The sequence below is a fragment of the Camelus bactrianus genome, chromosome 6, assembly GCF_048773025.1.
Source record: "Camelus bactrianus isolate YW-2024 breed Bactrian camel chromosome 6, ASM4877302v1, whole genome shotgun sequence".
In the NCBI taxonomy this organism is placed as follows: Eukaryota; Metazoa; Chordata; class Mammalia; order Artiodactyla; family Camelidae; genus Camelus; species Camelus bactrianus.
This window is the reverse complement of record NC_133544.1, coordinates 80,793,428-80,814,878: the sequence shown is the minus strand read 5'-3', so window position 1 is coordinate 80,814,878 and position 21,451 is coordinate 80,793,428. Positions and strand designations below refer to the sequence as shown.

Here is a 21,451-nt window from a genome sequence, read left to right as displayed (position 1 = left end):
AGTTGTATATAATGTGTATTACTTTTGCAATAACAATACTTTTTTAAAGGAAATAAATTGGATGCTAAATCTATCCTTCTATTCTGTTCACTGCCTTTCTATACAATGAAGCTAAAAGGCAGTACACTAATGATTTTTGTGGAGTTCTTAGGATGCTATGGTTGACCAGATGTGGACATAGATCTGAGTGAGGTAGTTGCTCTGCACACGTAAGTTTGGGAAAACAGTGGTTGACTATTCTGTGTAAAAGTTCTCTGGAAACTTACTAACCCTCAACAGGTATGAGATTAGCTAAGTAGCCCTGTCTTTCCTGCCATTGCTACTGATGTCATGTTGATTTATTTTGGGATCTACAGATCTCAAAAGAACAAGAAAAGAAAATAAAGTCTGAAGTCTGAGGGTAGTCCAGAAAAAACTTGTTAGGGCCAGAACAAAGAATAGATTTAATTGGAAGCAGGTTAATGAGGGCAACCTTGAAGTATAAAGCAGCCATTTTGTGACTATTAAGAGAAATACTTCAGAGGTTACTCATACCACTTCAATCTTTCAAGACTCTACTGAAAGACTTTGTGGCTCCCATGTGAATAATACCTCCACTTCCCTTTCTACCTCCAAGCAGTCAAACCGCCTCCCAGTCGTAGCCCACCTCCTCTCTTTTTATTCTTCTCGGTGGAGTTGCAGCATCAGAGATACAAGGTGAGGTCAGAGAAGAACCCATTCTGTGCTTAGATAAATGCCACACCAGCCACACCCTTTAGCATACCCAGTTTCTTACCACCAAATGTTTTTCAGTCGTCTTTTTGGTTTGTTTGTTTAATAGACTGGGTAGACTAGGAAATGTTCAAGCTTTTCTAAAAGTTGTTGCAAACTCAAAAAAATCTTGAAATAGAAATGACAATAAGTCTCTCAGGGTAATAAAGTTACAGAGCTCCTTATCTCTGCTGGTTAACCTAAAAGATCCTTCTACCAGTTATACTGTGGACAAAACCAAATATGATATGAGGTGACTTGCAGGGAAAGCTTATCAGTGCTTAACCATCAATCAAAATGCTGAATCCATTCCAAGTATATAATGTACAGACCGAGGATTTTCTTTCTCTTTCCCTCCCAAAGGAAGTATCGTTATGACTCATTCTTCCTCTTGCAAAATTTGTCTTAATACACTGAATTAGTAAGCACTGAACTATATACAAAATTCTAAAATAAACTAGGCTAGGTCTAAAAGAAATCATGCCGAGATCAAACTGAGTTTTATGCAGTGAACAAAAGGTGAAAGGCAACACTGTTCCTCAGTTTCATCTCTTCCTGGACTTTAGACCAGAGTTTTTCCATCATTCTGAAATACTCTTTCTCAACCTTACCAATTTCCCCATCTTCAAATGAATATATATTTGTATACATTGACTAAGAGCCTGTCACATTTAATGTGCTGTCCTGGGGAAGGGAGGCACTGGACTGGAGAAGAGTAGGGCACAGGGAGAGGAAGGGGGCCACGGGAAGGAGGGGGAAAGAATTTCAGAAAATTGCATTGAACAGATTGTTGTTCTCTCTCCCCACTTTATGAACATTCCTCAAACTGGAATTTAAAAGATCTCAGGAATCAAAGACATGGCACAAACAGGGCACAGAGACTGTAACATTCAATTGTAGGGTTAATGTTAAATGTAGATTCAAACTCAACACTTTAAAAGTTTTCTTTAGAGACACTGTTGAACTCTTTCAATATGCAAAAGTGGTGACCAGTAAAGTTGGGCATATAGTGAAAGTAAATCTGATTCTCCCTCAGACCCTCGCCTGCCACCTTAAATCGTAAGAGCACAGCACAGGTGGCACACTGAAAAGAACCCATCACTGGGATGGATGTCTCTTCTCTTTCTCCACTCCCTTTTTACATCCGTGGGTATGCAGAACCTGTTCTCTAGCAATGCTATGTAACAACAGTTGTGCCACAGTAAGGATTAAGAAGTGCATCACTGTTCAACAAAAAAATGTGTTTATATAGAAAAACAGACCTCCAAATGAGGAAACTACTCTGGGAGAAATCAACTATTCTCAACAAAATGTGCCTCGATGAAGATGTACCTAATTGCTGTTGGCAATACTTGCAGACCTGCTGATTCATAGTTAATAAGTCATCAAAGTATTTTGTAGGAAAGCTGTCCCAGCATTCTAGAGACTTTAAAAAGGCAAAGTTTTGGCAAAACATGAGATGAAAGTGCCCTAAGGGATTACCAGAACTAATCTAAACCACCAAAATAAGCCAACAAGATGTGGAAAATGTCAGAGGATACTTTTTAATATGAAGATTTCCCAAATCAGTGATCATAAAATAAATACTAACATACACACAGTATATAGCTACTATTATTTGTGTTGTGTATGGTGTTATTTGTGTTTGCAAATGCAAAATAATGCACGATCTTGGCCAAAATACCAGATAGTATAGTTCATAAATGTCTAAAATAAAAAGTAATTAAAGTATCTCCCTACCTTATCTTATTTTGCTAGTGTTTTAATCCTTCTAGATCAGGTTTTGTTTTGATCTTGCTCTAATAAATTCATTCTTTCTAATAAAATTCTACTCCCCCCCTTTTTGGGAGGGTGGGTCTGGTTGGATTGTAATAAGGATAAGATAGTAAGTCTTTCAGTCTTAAAAAAATGAAAAAAGTTATTTTTAGCTAGACGATATAACTCAAACCCCCTTTATTTGCTAGAATAAGGAGAATCCTCTACCTTTAGACTGTCTGATGAATACTTCTGAGTCTTTCCTAAAGATACAACAAACTGTGACAAATTAAAATACTTGATAGAATTCAATTACCACTCAAGGAGGAAAAACAAAGCAAAACAAAGCATCCAGAAGGAACTCCAGAATTCTTAAGGAGTAAAAGCCTAGCACTTGGCTCCTGGCATTGAGCTGGGAGTCAGTAGATCTATGGACTTCAGGACCCCGTGACTTTGAGCAAGTTACTTCACTTCTCAGTTTTCCCAGACTAGATGAAGAATAACCAATACATGCCCCAGTTCTGACCAGGCTCCTCCAGGTCCACGATAGACAAGGCAAATCAAACAGCCTTTTCCCCAGTGAGTGTAAATTCTGCCTCCGTCCTTAGGCAGCCACTACCAACAGATGAGAAGTGGCAAATTCTATTTGCCTAAAGAAGCCTATTCATAGACTTCATACCGGGGCTCCATGGCTTCAGGTCTCTTCTAACTCTCAAAGCCTATCATCTTACGGAAGCAATATTTAACCCAATCATGGAGGAAAAAAATGGTAACTCTTCCTCATCACTGCCAAGATGAATAATGCGTAAGAAGAAAGGAAAAATATGACAGCTGAATCATGATAGTTAAGCACAAAAATACTAAAGTGAAATAAAAGTGACTTGAAAAACCAGAACAGATAAGCAGCAAAAAAAGTAAATAATGAAGTCAAACATGGGCCAAGGTTTTTATGAACTAGGGAAAAAGAAGCTAAAGTGGAATGACCATATTAATAAATGCTTTCCTGAAAAGTTGCCAAATAAAGCAAATTTTTACAGATCATTTCCTATTTTCCCATAATAAAATTAGAAATGCTTCTATGAAAACATGAATTCCCAATACATCATAAATCATAGGAATGAATGCAAAAAAATTAATCACAAATTTAAATACAAATTTTATTAATATAGTAATAAAGTATAAAGTAGCACATGGACTTCTGCCTTGTTCTTTGTTTCATTTTCTTTTTTAAAAATAAATTTAAAAGTATCTAATCTACTGTCTCTATTTTAATTAAAATTTAAAACCAAGACACTCAAGTGTAGGACAGTACTGGAAGATATCAGACTTTAGAACAAGGAAAACAGATTAGAAAAATAGATTTGGAATTTAGGGAAGAGAACTTTGGACAACAGGCTTCATAAACGCTTTAATTTCAGATGGTGATATTCTAAGAAATTTTAGAGAGGTCACTCAACCCCATTCCCTCATCCAGGTCCATTCCTCAAATCTTGCCTACTTTTCTCTATTACCACAAGAAACAGTAATGGTTAACAAATGACCCCTATGGGCCTTCCAAACCTAAAAGTCTAAGATGACTCAACTTTTAAAAATAAGTGCCTTGGGGATAACTCTGGAAGGATCCACAAGAACCTGAGACAAACTAGAGAGCTAAAAATAAAGGGAGAGTGTTCGCTAGATATCCAGTGGTCCCTTTTGAGTTCTGTATTATGTGCATTCATTTTGTTTTTAATTTAAAGAACTTAATCATTTGTTGCATTTTACTGCCATGTATGAAAAAACAGTAACAAATATTACGCATGCCATCCCCAGGTAACAGCAAAAAGTGCTTTGGTGGAAAAGCAAAACAATAAAAAGCATTAGCCATCAAAGAGCCCCATGAAAATAATTTCAGAACATTAATTAAGTTGAAAAAAACCTAATGATTTATATGAACAATAGTAAAAATTGTTCAAAGAGACATATAATTATATATTCTCCCAAGCTCCACAGCTTGGGACCAAAGGCCCTGTATAAAAAAATTGAAACTCTGAAACTTGGGTTGGGCCAGTGTTGGGTGTTTTTTCCTTTTCTCTAAGGAAATATCAAGAGAGATCATTTTAACTGTTCTGAAGTCCTGTGCAGGCCTTCAAAGCCTTGTGTTTCTGGACCCTGCCCTTTCCTAGGAATGGTTCCAGTACCCAGGGAAATTTCTGGAGCCTTATAAAGACAGGAAGTAAAAACAATGCTCCCAGGGACAAGCAGAGTCCTTGCCTGACTCTAAGCTTTTGCTTTCCTGCCTGATGACCTTGCTCACAGTCACCTGACTATATGCCTCCAGAAACAGTGCTCTTACATTTCATCCCTTTGCTGAGAATTTTTTCTTATTTGTGCTTATACGTGCTTCTATTTTGACAGTTTCTTGGGTGATTTTGATAAAACTCCACCTTCCTACTTTCATTAACAATCACTAGGAATCCTGGGCTCTAATCAGGCTGGCTTCCTCAGGGTCTCACAAATATTCTGAATTCACTTGCACCTCTTTGCCTCCTTTGTTTCCCATGATGGTCTGCACTTCTCCTCAACAATCCTCCCTACCTCAGCCCCAAACTTCACTTCTCCATTCTATCCAAACTCTGCACACCCTTCAAAGACTAGCTCAAGTCCAGGTTCTCCAAAGCCTTTCCTAGCTCCTCCAACCCTACTCAATCTTTCACTCTGAAGGTCAACCATGGTCAGGATGCACCACACCATTTAGCCCCAGTACTTGCCATTGATTCGGGTGTTCGCCTGCTGTGAACGCATGCTCCCCAGTGGACCACACCTCACGCCTGCACAGTGAAGCATTTCATACACAGCTTCAGAGAAACAGCACAGTTGTGATTTTCAGGGATAGCATTTGTTTTACTCTAACCAATTTCAGGGGACTGGGGATATACCATGCTTTGCTATAGCAATTATATTAATTTTCACACTAACATGGAGAAACAGCTATAATCTTTGAGGAGGCACACACCTACAGTTTGCATAACGTGTCCTGAGGTGTCAAGGGGGAGGTGGGAGACACAGGACCAACCAAAAAGATGGAGAGCCCTGGAGTTAGAGTACAGTTCTCATCAGGGGGAGAATAACTAAGATGAGAGAATGAGTTCCCTCGGCTAATGGCAAAAAGGAGCACTGTCCCACCACTTTGACCCTGTGTCCTAACTGTAGAGAACTCACTGTTAATGAGGTTCTATGACATCCAGAATGAATAACTGAAGCAATAACCAACAGGTGACGTACTTGTAAGGAACCAGGTGGCAGCCAGGCACAACACCCACACAACTCACTGAAAGGGATCCTGCGAACAAAAAGGGGAAAGGGCAAGATGACTGTTCTCTTACAGACTAAAGACAGCGCTAAAGAGTATGGGATAGATAAAGTTATTTTCTATTATTGAATTATATACTTACAATGTATGAATTTTATGATACGTAAATTATGCCTCAGTAACTGTTTAAAAAAAATTTTGGTGACTTGAGCTGGAGTATTTATTTTCATGTGGTGAACCATCTGACAGTCCAGTAAGGAGAGAGTATTGCAGGTTTTTATTAGGGTTTCAAGACAGAAGACACAAAACCTCTGGTGCAAAAACTGAAATTTTTTTTTATCATATTAACATAGGAGAGTTTCCTATAAACAATGAAAATTACCAGAATATAGTCTTTGAGACATACATATCCACATACAATAAAACTCAAATCATATTAAACTACTGAAAGAATGAGAACCACACAGCTAGTGGGGATGGTTTCTGCGAAAGGAAAAATGGAAGGGGGTGGGGGTGCAAAGAAAAACAAATGACTATTTAAGATGGGTGGTAGCTGAAAAAAAGCAGAACTGATGAAAGAAAGGAAGTCTTAGAAATCACTGCTATTGGCCAAGAAGCTTAGTTTACCTCCCCCAAGGTCATAAAGTCTGCCTTGGCATAGGTTCTTTCAAAAAGGGCTAAAGGATATTTTTCCTTTAATAGCAAACAAGGGGAAATAAAGAAAGCCACACAGGAAGAAGTAAAAGGCAACTTAATTTAATGCAGAGGAGAGGTTGCTGATAGCTTAGTACAAGGACCCAAAATAGGAGTTTAGGATAATACTTCTCAAATTAACACTTATGTACCACCTGTAAACTAATATTTTTAAGTGACAGAATAAAACTGTCTATATCTTTCTTACATCTGAGAAACAAATTTCTTTCATTTACTTGAGCTTCTCAGAGTAACAACGGGGCCATATGCCATGTTCCATTATAATGAAGATAAAAATAAAGGAATCAATTTTTATTTGCATACCTCTTATGCACCAGATACTATATCAAATGCATCTCCTTATAATAAATTCTCCAGAAGTTGCTATCCCCATTTCATAGATGAATAAACTGAGGATCAGGATAAAGAGTCTGCCCAAGGACACATAACTTCTTTCTCAACAATGAATGTGAGATGTGAACCTCACCCCAAAATCCACGCTTTTTACACTGTATCATACTACCTCTATAAAATACTTCCTACCATGTCACTACACACTACACATTTACAGAAGCAAGTTACTGAAATGACAGTAACTGGCAACAAGAAGCCACAGCTGGAGGGAAGAGAGAAGGAAAAACTATAAAGTAACTAAAACATGAAAGTGGGGGACAATTTAATGTAATTACCAATAGCCTATAAACCTCAGAAGGCAAGTCAGCAGCACACAATAGTACCTGATGCACACAATGAATTTTACATACTACATTCTCCAAATCATCGTGGTTAAATTGAGTTTGAAGAACCTCATTTAAGAAGACCAGGAAAAGCTTTAGAATGCATTTCACCAGAAATGACATCTAAAATCAATTTTTTAAAAAGATCACCTTCTTACAGCTTTTCTATTTGTAATCCTGGGCAAGATAGTGAACTACCTTTTGTCTCTCCACTTTCTCATCTGTAAAATAAGAATAATAATAGTACCTAACTAGTGGGGCTGATATATTAATCCATCAAATGAATACATACAAATCACTCAGAACAGTTCTTGACAAAGAGCAAGTGTCTGATAAATTTTAGCTAGTAAAGTCCTTGTCTTCAAATGAAGGAATACTTCATTACTTCATGCTAGGTAAATGAGATATTACTATACTGTAATCCATATAACACAGATAATGAATGGCAGAGACTGGGTGAGAGAGATGAAGACTGAAAAAGAGAATATAAAAAAAGTGAGAGACGAATGTATACAAAAAAAGCAATAAAGAGAGGTATTAAGTCACCCGTCTGCTCACACTTCTATCAATATTTATCTCATCATATTATAATCAGTTGTTTCCTCATAAGCTGTGAGCCCTTTGAGGGCAGGCACTTAGTTTTATATTATCAGCCCAACACTGTGCCTGCAACAAAGCAGATACTAAATGTATAACAAAATAAGGGTGTGGGACTCAGATTTGAGATCAAAGATGAGACTATCTGATTTTACCATATCCTAATTGGGCTGGGGGGGCAGAGTCAGTTAAGACTTATTACCACTTTTTATTTAATTGATTATCAATATTCTATTCCCCTATTCTTTCTCAACTTAGAAATAAATTTCAAAAATGTTTAAAAATAGTTCCAGTTTAAAAATTGCTCTAAAACTAGAAATCTTTTAAATAGTGATCAAACAAATTTCAGTAATTTATTTTTAACATTAAAACTATTGCTCTGATTAGCTTGTTATGTCCAAAAGTTAATCCTAATGGTCAAAAGGTCAGAGAGTCACAGAAAAAAACAAATACTAAATAAGAGACACACCTACTTTATAGCTGTTAATCTCTTAGATGCAGTGCAGACACAAAAACTGTAAGACATGGTCACTTCCCTCTGACCTCTGGTACCAAAGTAAGCTATTTGGGGATGACCAACCTCAAACCCCTTGTCTGGGACCACCCATCCCCGGGTGCTGTGAAGTACTCAGCCTAAGCAATGCCCCTTACCCCATAGATGTTTGGTACAGGAGGTACCCTTAGCCCAAGCAAGATAGGTCAAATCCAGTCCTTCTCCAGGAATTTGGAAAGCTGAGAAACAAAACCTAAGTTGAAAGATCCTGTATCACCCAGTCTCATCCGGAGGTAGCATCACAGCAAGCACCAGTGCAAATGAAAGTCACATTTACGCTGAAGCTAAGGCAAAAGCAGAAGCCAAGAGAAAGCCAGTTGATAAAGGAGAATGGAGTAGGGCTGGGGCATTTGCTTCAGGTGCAAGATTGAACAGAACACCAAGAAATTCAGTAATCAAGATAGATAATATTGTAATGCACAGTATTTTTAAAAATCCAAATTGCTGTCCTGGAATGGAGCAGAGGCACAGAAAGAAGCCAAAGAGTCCATGCAAACTGCAGTCAGAGGGAGGAAGGATAGGGACTTTCAGAGCGCCCAACCCTGGGTTCCAGCTCTAGTTCATTTCAAGGAGCTCGCCTGCCTTAACTAACAACCCACTACAACTCCCAAGCCTGGCATCGTACCTTCTAGTAGGCTAGCTTAAGTGGGTGGTGTTCCCAGAGACCTAAGAGCCTTGACTTTATTAATAAACTCTATTTGGGAAAATGGGACATGCACATAAAGTTTTTGCTTTTTTAAATCAAGGCAGTATATAATTAACTGACAAAAGAACGGTACTGGCAATTAGTGCTACAGAAGTTCAGAGATCACTTCCCGTGGGTGGTCAGGGAAGGACAGATGTAGCTAGATAGAGGGGGGAGGAGCAGTATACCATGTAGAGAGATCAAAGTACATGCTCAAAAGGGGTGGGAGGAGGATGGGAAGGGAGCCAGGGAAAGCACAGGAAGAAAAGTAAAGGGGAAGGCATGATCTTCCCACACCCCATATTATAGCCAAAGTAAAACACTCCACTCTCTTCTGCCTCCAGCCCCCAGATTACACTGTTCACTTTTCTCACGCTCATATCCTTTTACATCTTTCAGAGACTAGTTCAAACAACAGTTCTTTGAAGAGGCTCCCCTGGTATCCTACCCAAAAGGAGATATAGGCCAGAACTCCTATCTGGCAGTGGGAAAAGAGAGAGCAGAGGATATGCAGAAGGAAAGGCTAACTAAGAAGCTGAACGCGGTGATGAGGGCTGTCCTCTGGTGGAACGCAAACTATACCCAGGAGATCAGTTAGGAAGCGGTCCAATGTCCTGGAGAGTAGGAAGAGAGATCGTTTGACCAGGGGGAGGAATGGAGGCTCAAGAAAACTGGCAAAGAAAAAGCAGGTGTAGAGGGCATGCTGATAGCTAACAGAAGGGCCGAGATGCACTGAAGGCCTTGCAGAGGTAAAAATGTGCAAATCTGACAAGGTCCATTTGTGTGTGGTTCTGTGATTTTCTCCAAGAAACTGCAGATCTTAGGGACAAATGAGTGGAAAAACAGGGGCAGCAGGGGAGGGGGGTGACTTTTAAATAATCACTTATTGATATTTCCCAATCAAATTAAGTTTTCCCCACTTCCCCCTGTCCCCAATCCCACCCCACCCACTCCCACTCTCTTGCCAAGCAAATCTAGCACCCCAGTGGCCATTAAAATAAAGAGGAAACAAAGATGGGAGGAAAAAAAGAGAACAATTCTTTAAAAATACTAACTTGGGTTAATAGTTGCCCACCATGAACAGAAATAAATCCTGGGGTTGTATCTAATCTTGCCATGCTTGCCCCAGAATAAAGGCTGAGGATGCCAGACCTATAATGAATACATCTGAGGGGCCTCCTCTCTTTTCACTGGTACGCATATCAAGGAAATACTGCCTAACAACTCATCATTAAAATGACAGCATCACACCCAGGGAACCAAAATATTTTGCTGGCTATAATTTTCCACATGGAAATTCCCTACTTTACAATGAATGATATCCTGCTCAAAGGGGCTGCTATATTATAGGCTTGAGGAACTACAACAATCTTACCCACAAGTCTATATACATATGAAATAATACATACATATCAGACAATTGCTCCGGGCTTAAAAAACTATAAGCTCTAGGAAGTGTTTTAAACACCAGGAGAATGCTTTAGAAATAAACCCAATTTGCCACCACCCTCTCATTCACTCTTGTCCACTCAGGCCTCATTTCCTCCCAGCTTACCACATTTTCACCCATTTTCTCACAAACACGTCAGGAATAGTGTTCACTTGTGTGTCTTGTAGTGATACCAGTGCTTAGATATGCCCGGATGTGAAACTGTTTACTTGTAAAGGGTTATCTTTGTGTATCAGTTACCTTAGTTTGTAAGCTTGTCTTGGTGTGTTTGTGTTTCTTCCTTAGCAAGTAGGTGTAGGTGTTTTGACTATACATACCTGAGGGAGTGTATCTCTACAGGTCAAAAAGTACACACATGGGTGGAGGAACCTAACCTGTATTTCAATGATTCTCAAAAAGAACTAATCACCAGAAATTGACACAACATTGTAAACTGACTATACTTCAATTAAAAAAAAAAAAGTAAAACAAAAAAAGACAATTTGTCTAGATGCAAAGTTCTTAAAGGCAACAAAAATACCAGTTGAGAATAAAATACAATCCTCACAAAAAAAGAAAGAAAGAAAGAAAAAGAACTATTAAGAGTGTAAGGGCAGGCTCACACAGGCACCTCCCATCTGTGTGGTCCGCTGTTGCCTACAGCAGAGTTGTACCCTAATAAACCTCTCTTCTATTCTCAAAAAAAAAAAAAAAAAAAAAGAGTATAAGGGCAAAAGAAGTCAGTAACAAAAGACTATGTATTGTATGATTTATATGAAATGTTCAGAATAGGCAAATTCATAGAGACAGAAAGCAGAATGGCTGCCTATGGCTGGGGGTGCTGGGAGGAAGTGGGTAGTGACTACTAAAGGGTAAGGTAAGGGATTTTTTTTTGTGATGTGATGAAAATGTTCTAAAATGAATTGTGGTGATGGCTGCACAATTCTGTGAATATACTGAAATCCATTGTCTTGTACACTTTAAATGGGTGAATTGTCTGGTATTTAAAGTATATTTCAATAAAGCTATTATACATTAAAAAGAGAGAAATAACAAAAAACCCAAAATTGTCCTGCATTTCCATAAAGAATAACTCTGTCTTTGAAAATCTTAACTTTGTTCTGCTTCTATTTCAATTAAGCTTTGAATTCAAGATTTCTCACTGCTAAGTCCCCTAGTGGTTTCATCTCCATCTCTAGCCTTATTTGACTTTAATGACAAAGGTGACCCACATACAGAAGACAGCACTCACCGGTTACCACAGAAAAGGACATGTACACTGTGATTACAACCATATAAAAATATGTATGTGGATGAGCAAAGCCTGGCAGGAAATGAAAAATGAAACAGTTTCATTAGAGTAATATGGTTAAGGTGAACTTCTTTTAAAAATAATGTTATCATTTTATTGTGTTGTCAATCAATAAAATCTGGAAGAAAAAAGAACTGACTTGTCTCCTTAGAAATTGTTCTAAGACAAATTCAGGAATTGAGTGTCAAAAAGGACTGAACTGGAGTAGTGTAGTAAAAAGATGAAAACTAAAATGCATGGCTTATACATATACATGTATATATATTTACATCTATTTTGACCAAATCAATACACAAAAAAATAATAAGCTCTCTGTAACTTGCTCAGGCTGCAACTGCTACTGAAATGAGGTTGCCTCCATTAACTCAACCCATAGAAAAGCCATTTAAAATTCAAATACATTATTAGCTAATTCATCAGGAAATACATGGTAACCAGCTCTGGATCAATCTCAATCTAGTAGTATGGAAGAGGTACATAAAAGCTGTTGTTTTGTTTGTTTTAAAGATCTAAGATCTTAAGAAACTGACAGTATAAGCACAACTGAAATATAAAGTAGCTCAGCTGATTTTCAATTAAGTTGACAAGCCAATCTACTGGAGAAAGTTTTTTTTAACATGTGTTGCTGGAAAAACTAGATATCTGTATGGAGGGAAAATAAACCTAACACCCCCATCTCCCATCATAACACAAAAATTAATTTGAGATGGATCACAGATCTAAAATGTAAAACCTAGAACAGGAAAGCTTTTAAGAAAAAAAACAGAGAACATCTTTGCAACCCTGGGGATAGGCATAAAGAACACTAACCACAAAATTAAAAACTGATAAAATGGATTCCATAAAACATTTCTGCTCATCACAACATCATTAAGAAAGTAAGCAGAAAAGCCAAAGACTGGGTAAAAAATACTGGCAGCACATGTATCAGGCAAAGGACTTGTATTCAAATTCATAAAAACTCCCACAAACAACAATAAAAAGATGAACCACCAATGAAACCAATGAAAAAATATGTACAAGACTCAAATAGATGCTTCATAAAAAACAATTTAGCCAATTAGCACATGACAAAGTATTCAATATCCTTAATCATCAGGAAAATCCAAATTAAAACCATAATGAGGTACCATTTTACATCCTCTAGTATGGCAAAAATAAAAAAAGGCTGACAGCACTAAAATCTGGCAACATTAAAAATGTGGAGCAACTGGAACTCATATGAACCACTTTGGTGAACTGGCAATTTTTAAATAAAGTTCAACATACATCTTACCCTGTGACTCAGTAATTCCACTCCTAGGTATTTATCAGGAGAAATAAAAACATTTATCCACAAGAGACGTGTAAAAGAATGTCTATAACAACCTTATTCCTAGTAGCTCAAATCTGGAAGTAGCCCAAATATCTATCAAGAGGGAAAAAAGATAAACAAATTGGGCTTCCTTTTGGCTGGAGCTGTCATCTTCAGTAATTCACCAAAATCACCAACACAAATATGTCCTCTAGGCCTTTTAGAAAACATGGAGTTGTTCATTTGGCCACATACATACAAATCTACAAGACAAGTGATATTGTAGACATCAAGGGAATGGGCCCTGTTCAGAAAAGACTGCCCCACAAATGTTCCCATGGCGAAACTGGAAGAGTCTACCATGTTACCCTGCATGCTGTTGACATTATTGTAAACAATGAAGGGCAAGATTCTTGCCAAGAGATAATGTGCATATGGAGCACATGAAGCAGTCTAAGAGCAGAGATAACTTCCTAAAACATGCGAAGGAAAATGATCAGAAAAGGAAGGAAGCCAAAGAAAAAGATACGTGGGTTCCGCTGAAGCGCCAGCCTGCTCCACCCAGAGAAGCGCACGTCCTGAGAACAGATGCAAAGGAGCTGAACTTTTGGAACCCATTCCCTATGAATTCATGGCATGACAGGTGTAAAGAAAACAAAAAACCTGGATGATACAAATGTTTCTCTTAATTGAGTAGAAGTATGTCCTCTCCCCTCAAAAAATATTTAAAGCAAATTTTAATTGTGTCCTAAAAAAAAGCAAAACACACACACACACACACACACACACACACACACACACACACAAACAACAACCAAATTAGGGTATATTCATACAACTGAATACTATTCATCAATAAAGGAGAACAAACCACTGATAAAAACACACCACTGATACACACAACACAGACTAATCTCAGAAACACTGTTATAGGAAAGAAGCCAGACACAAAAAGCACAGACTACTGCGTGGCTCATTTATGTCAAGTCCAAAACTAGGCAAAACAAACCTACGGTGTCAGAAATACGGAGTAAGAAAGTGGCTGCCTTTGGAAGGTGGGTGAGGGAAATGGCTGGAAAGGGGCACAAGAGAACTTTCTATGGTGATAAAAATATTTTCTATTTCATTTTGGTAGAAGTTACAGTGTATAAAATTGTTAGAACACCTTAAACTGGACACCTAAGATATGTGCATTTCATTGAATGTTAATTATATCTCAATAAAAAAAAAAAACAAAGTAGCACTCTGCTTCAAAATACAAGTTGATTCTGTTTCCAATGAAATTCCAGCATATCACATACATGTTCAATTACCTGACACTTTTAATTACTTACATCTCTATGCCTTCATTATTGTAAATCACCTAATAGATGCACATAGGTAGATATATGTGTTTATGCTTAATTTTTCATAAACAGTAAATCTAGTTTGCTTCTTCAGAGTTTCAATACATACTTAATGGACTGTGAGAAGTCCAGTAGAATTTTCTGTCTTCTATGCCATATTCCTCTCCATATGATTTTACAGTTGTCACTTTAGAGGGTCTCAGATAAAACTGACTGAGAATAAGTAGGCATGTAAATCGAATGTCAGCTAGGAAGGACAACGGTGCTTTGGCCACTACTGCAGCCTAAAGAACAATGCTCTCAACTATTTTAATCAAGAGACAGCCAAACATATTTAAATTTAAGAGCAACTGAAAAGCATGAAGAATAATTTGCCAGCTAATTTGATCTTCCAAAGATAATGCAGCCTAATTAACAGGAGCAGTGACACGTGAAAACCACGCAGCCCTTTTCTACTGTTTTACTGAGTCCTCCTCTACATCTCTGTCCAGGTCTATTTTCATCCCCACCACCCTAGGATTCTGCTCAGATTTTCATATACCCAGTTTATGCTGGGTTCCAAATAAATAAATATATGAAATTCTACTGTATTCTATGCAGCTATGTCATATACACACTCAGACAGTATAGAGGATATAGCCTGGAGGAAACAGATGACTGCTGAGTGCAAAAAAGATGACTTCAGTTGTTTCCCACCCCCAATAACTGTAGATCTCTCCCTCTGAACTCCTACTGCATGATTTCATTCCCTATAGACAGTTCTTACAATGCTCTGAACTATCAAGAAGCTGAATCTCAGAGACAGTGAGCTCCTAGACAAAAAAAAACATGTCTTCGATATCTGTATTCACCACGAGCCTAAGAGAGTCTCGTGCATGATGGGGCAAAACACATGTTAAATTAGTGAATTACTGAATTAATTGAATGAAAACAGTAGAGGGTGGAAGAGGAGAAGAGAAAAAAAAAAGCTGAGAGGATTCAGCAAAGAGAAAAGAGAAGAAACGGAGCAAAAGAAGAGAAAAAAGAAAAGGAGAAAACTTGTGAAGGAAATGATTTTGTTAAAGTAGGATTAGTTTTTTAAAGTAAGAGTTGGAAAAAGTCATCGCTATCCTTCTCACATCACAGCAATCAGCACTGGTCTTTAAACTGCTCATTATAAACACCTTAAAACATCTTCAAACCCTTGATAGTCAAAGCATGGTCTCCCACTGCAACTGCAGCTTTCCCCATCTGACCTACAGATTCCAGGGCCCCACTTCAACCTACAAGATCCTGGGTGATTTATGGATGCTAAAGTTTGAGAAGCACCACCCTACACCATTTAAACCCTTTCTGTTGTGTGAACCTGTGCTTTATTTAAATGAACAGCAGCTGAGACTTGAAAAATCTGATTAGAGGAAACTCGATCATTGTAATGGGATTTGACCTGTATGTATATTTAACTTTAGGTGAAGTTATTCATTACCAGGTAATCTGGCCTTGAGGGACCACCACAAAACTTTGGAATGAGTCATACAACATGATTAAACAAAATTGTCATCCTCAAGAACTCATTTTTGTTTCTTCATGCCTAGCACAGGGCTTGGAGTGACAGATGTGGCCGATGTTTCCCAAATGAATAAAATAAATGAATTTTAAAAATCAGATATTTAGGCCTGACATTCCTGGGGTCATCTGATCAAACAACCTCATTTTAAATATAAGCAAACTAGAAACCCTGGAGGCTCAAAAGCAAGCAAGCTGAAAGAGTTAAAATATACTGGATCTCACATTTGAATTATTTTTGTTCCTTTCCTAGGAATGTATTAGAAAGGCGATTCTAAGTATTCTAATAAAATGACTGTGGGCTCTTAAGTGATAGAGTAAAAAGATGCCTAGGACTAGGAAGGAGAGACTAGCAAAGGTAATTGAGGCTGAACAAAATTATTTTTCTAAGCCAAATATATATTGGGACAGGCCAATTAATTAATCAACTTAACCCGCTGAAAAATTAATCTGAAGGATTCTCAGAAAGAGAAACAAGAGCTGCTTGAAAATGTTACAAACCAAGGAAGACCGCACATAACTAACTTAAATCTCCATAGGCTTATTTCCTGTTCAAGTATGACCTCCTGGGATAAGTTTTACTGCAGTGTTCACTGCAAGATGACTTTTGGTTTTAAGAGAAGCCAAGGGCAAGATGGAAATGCGATTCTTAACTAAACATAAAAAAAAAAAAACCCAAAACAAACAAACATAACCCCAGAAAACAAAACAAAAAAACCCTACGGCTGTTTCTCACTTGTTTGTAATCGGAACGCAGGCTTGCAGAGGAAACACCAACTTTTGTAAGCAAAAATATAACGACCTAGTCACGTCCTCAAAACAAACCAACATACAGACTTCACAGCCGGATCCAGCTGTGCTGCGCGGGAGCCAGGACTTTATTCTAAGAGCAGATAGATCAAAACAGCAAACGCAAGACAAGCCAGATTTCAATTTTTTAAAAAAGGGTGTGCCGTACTTTTTTCTTCCTCTTTTTTCCAACTTTCACTAAGCAGAAGCCTTTGAAGGAGTCTTGGTGAAAAAAACCTTTCAGACGATAGTCCCCCAAGCTACGCCTCAGTCGGGTGGAAGAGGCGAGCAGGCACCGCGAGCTCGCACGGCCGCGGCCCGCGCGGGCTCCAGGCGGGAGGGGACGGGGCCGGTCCCGAACCCGGCGAGGCCGGGCCCCCGAGTGATTCATCAGCAACTCAGGGTTCGCGCGCCTCCACCGCGGGCGACGCCCAGCGCGTCCCACGGCTCCTACCCGGGCGGGTCCGCCCCGAAGCAGCCCCCAGCCTCCCCTCGCTCCCAGAGAGAGACTGGTAGGGAAGGAGGTCGGAGCCGGGCGGCTGGAAGGCAGCAACCTCTCCCTCCTCAGCCACCATGGCCGGTGCGACTCCGAGCCCGCGCCCGCAGACGGACTTCCTGGAAAGCACCGGGCTGGGCTTACCTGACTGGCGCCCGCTGGGGCCAGCGACCTCCTTCACAGACCCGCGGGGACGGCCTGCCGCTCGGTTCCCAGTACCCGCCCGTCTGCCTGCGTGCGCCTCCCAGGGAGTTGTCGGATCCACCCGCCAGCGGCTCCCCCAACTCCACGGCGCTGGTTCCCACTCCGTCAGCGACGCGCGTGCGCACTCTCAGGCCGCGCGAGCATCCTGGGAGTCGTAGTTTCAGCGAGGAGGGCGCGGCTGGGCGCAGACCCTGGTCCTTTCCATCTGCAGGTTGGAAACGGCTGCGGATACCAAGACTTTCTGCAGCCTGAGAAAACACTCTCGACTCGTGGAAGTATCTACCTTCGACCCTTTGGGAGCTATAAACAGCAGCTAGAGGCTCCTTACTGTAGATTTCCTCTTTACTCTGACTTTTCAGTCAAGAAGCACAGATGGCAGGACTTGTGCCCTTGATTGCTAATGTTAGGACATGACACCGAACCCTTTAAACTTGTCATTAAAAAAACTGATAGAAAAGGAAACAAATAAAGGCCAAGGCACAAGAGGGAAGTAAATCAGGAGGATGTCACGTCACCTCACGGGCGTAGTGACCCTAGTGATCTCCTTGGTTTTGCAACCAGGGATGATGTCCCAGCCGTCGTCCCTGTGTTACCCGGTGGTTTCCACCCCCACCCCATCCTCGCATTCCAGCTAAAAGCTGTACACCAGGCGGTGGAGCTGCGAGAAAAAAATAGAAGCTCTGCTGAAAAGGGGGAGCTGGGGCAGATGAGTGCTCTGGGGGCGAAGACAAGGACAGCGGATACCTGAGGGGACGGTCCTAGGGTGGCCTATGAAATGGCTGCCTTTTGTCCAGGGCTCTGAGGAGAGGAAACAGCGATGTACTCCCGTCCATTAAATCACTCTCCGATAATTTTCCTGGCCTGTTCTTCAGGAATGAAGCATTCCCCGGAGTAATGCTCAGCTTTGATATACCTTCTCAAAGACACAGCCAGATAGGACTGAAGTGCCTGCTTAAGATACATTCCAGCTACACCCAGTGTGGGAGCCGACTAATGATTAAGACTTTTCTGGCATTTACTTCTTCCCCTCAGAGGAGGGAGCAACCTAGGTAAATATCCTGGAATTTCATGCAATTAGCATCCACTAATTCCAGCAATAAAGATCACTGATGATTTGGAGTTTTTTTTTGGGGGGGGGGGGAGGAAACACCTCCTAAATGCAAATACTCTTAGAAGACAATTAACATTAAATCTGTGCTTGCATCTTATTTTTTATAGCATCTTAGTGTGAATCAATTTCTCAGATACTCTTGGAGATAACAGCTGAGAGCAATTACCTACAGAATTCAGAATGCAGAATTCAGGTTCAACTAATATTTATTGAATACTTAACCCACACCAAGAACTGTGCCAGCACTCCATTTATAATCTCTAACCCAATCCTCTATAAATAACCCTACAAAGAATACATTAGTATGCTTCACTTCTACAGATGAGAAAACTAAGACTCAGGAAAGTTAAGTAATCGGCACAATATCATGCAACCAATGATTGGAGATCCAGAAATGAAGTACAGGTAGCCTGACTCAAATTCTAGCATGCTTTCCACTGTTGGTCAGACTGATGTGTCTCCTAAATCTCATCAAATTCTTTAAAGTAAGATAATCTGTGACCATATTCAAGGTGCATTAAAAAAATTCTCTGACAGTCCAGGGAGATGGTTCTCTGACGGAATGAGCTGACTATCTGGATTTATTTGATAGTTCTGTATTTCATTATAAGTTAATGTATAAGTATTGTGGCTAACCAACAGTCTCTTGTGATCTGCTATACCTCTGGGCATCACTCCTGGGGAAACTGACAAAACAGATTTCCTGAAAAAGCAAAGCAGAGAACTATGGCTACCCAGGTATGGTTTATTTTAAGATGGACTTTCTTTTGCAGGATTGTGGCTTCTTCTGCTTTGTTCTTTAGGTAGAGAGGGCTTTTAAATTCAATGTCTGACTCATTTAAACTATTACACGTTTCCTCCCTGATCTTCCAATATAAGGTGTTAGGTATACATTAAATGCATTTTCTTTTTTTTTTAGCTCTTCATTTTAAGTTTTTCCTAACAAATGCTTTTACCTTATTCTAGTTCCTTTTTTGAAAATAAAGTGATTTGATAATGGATTCTTTCCCTTTCTTCAGACAAATGTTATCATATTGCAATCACAAGACTTGTAAGTATGAATCTCTTAAACACATGTACATTAAATACCACATATGGAACCAGAAGTGTTAAGAGTAACAACCTAGTATTGGATAAAACTTAAAAAAAAAAAAAAAGAATCCTCCTCATTGCTTCCTTTCTCTAACTACATCTATTCTCTATACCAGCAGCCAGGATGATTTTTTAAAACAAATCAGATCATGTCACCCTCCTGCTCCAAACCACTGATGGCTTCCCATCACATTCCAATACAATTCAAAACTACAACCCTACGAGTCCTTATATCAATATTTTTTTCTACCACACATCCTCCCTCTCTGCTTTAGTTACAATAGTCTCCCTGAGGTTTCTCAATCCTGCCAAGTACATTTTCACTTCAAGATCTTTCCACTACATAGAAGTCTTCCCTCCCAAAGACTCATAGCTCATGTCCTCATTTTTATGAAGGGTCTGTTCAAATGTCACCTCTGAAAGGCCTTCTCTGATCATCTTACCCTGTCTTTCTTCTCTTTCCTTAGTCTTCCTAGCACTTATAGTGCTAGGAAGCACCTGTAGGGCTCGGTAGTGACCGAACATCTTGCTTATTCACCTAACGTGAGCTCAAGGAGTTTGCACTGTTTATCCCTCTCTCCCTAGCATCTCCACAGTGCCTGACATACAGTAGGTATTCAATAAATATTTGTAAATAAATGAATATTGGATCCTTCCCTCCCCCTCCTGCACTCATTTTAAGACACAGAACCCCAGGGTTCATGTTATATCAGTCAGTGTCCTGATGCGGATATAAATGCCAGCTGTGAGAGGGTTTGGCGCCACAGGACAAAATCTAGTGAAACTCAACCTAAAATGGAGACAGAGCTCTCTTTTAAAAGCACCATCCTTTATAGGTTGCCTTTATTAGCTTATGGTTAGAAAAACACAATTCTGGAAGAGAAAAAAAAAGGCAAAATCAGAAAATTACGTGTATGTAAATAAGTGAAGATGTTAATCCACTAAATGCCTGTAGTGGACTGGAATATTGTCCCCAGATATGTGCTCTCCTGTAGAGGAAAAGACAGCCCTACCCACTGTTATGTGACTTGCAGTGCCTCCCTGTAGACATTTTTAGGCTTCTTTTCCTTCTTTCTTCACACAAGTGTTGTCATACTGTAATCGCAAACTTACAAGTATTTGCTTTGGCCAATAAAATGTGAGTGGAAGTGACAACACGGCAGCTTTGAGTGGAGGCTTTAAGGGTGTCATTTCTCACTCGTGTGCTTACTCTTTCCTTCGACCAAGAGAGAAAGTCATGTCCCAAACAGAGTCTCTGGTCCTTCTGCCTGGGTCTTAGAATGAGAAATGGAATCAGAGCCTCGGCCAAACACAGGTGCTAACATGTAATGTGAGCAGGAAGTAGACTGAGATTTAGGTTTGTTCGTGACTAGAGACAGGCCCAGCCAAGATGACCACTGTACTGCCTACTCAGTGAAAGGCGATCATCCGAAATAGAAGTGGTGTGGCACCCCTCCACACACGCATTCAATCGCACTCCAAGTAATGGAAAATAGTTTGTTTAACATACAAGAGAGAAGAAATCGACTGTTAGGTAAAATATTTGAAATAAGGAACAGAGTATGCTTCCTGTTAATTTTCAGGATTTGGTTAGAGTGAAAGTGATTGATAAAATGACACAGTAACTTTACTGAATGTATTACGAGCCCTAATTAATGTTATCTTTAAACTTCCAACCAGAGTAACTCATAAAGCGTGTCACACTGAATCGTCATTTTCAAATTAATGCCTGCAGCAATTTTCTTATTATCAAAGGATTCCTTTAGGAAAT

The 21,451-nt window shown here is 39.5% G+C and overlaps 1 protein-coding gene across 3 annotated transcripts in view; it reads right to left on the bottom strand.

The window, feature by feature from the left end:
* Nucleotides 1-17,594, bottom strand: part of TMOD3 (tropomodulin 3) — a 68,354-nt gene extending 50,760 nt beyond the window's left edge. The window contains exons 1-2 of one of the 3 annotated variants that reach the window (XM_010969508.3): nucleotides 17,418-17,594; nucleotides 5,707-5,827 (exon numbers count right to left, since the gene is read on the bottom strand). The gene's annotated coding sequence lies outside the window, so the exon portion shown is untranslated. The remainder of the gene's footprint in view (nucleotides 1-5,706; nucleotides 5,828-17,417) is intronic. The other 2 variants (XM_010969510.3, XM_045506244.2) reach the window with 2 other exon arrangements.
* Nucleotides 17,595-21,451: the final 3,857 nt, after the last annotated feature.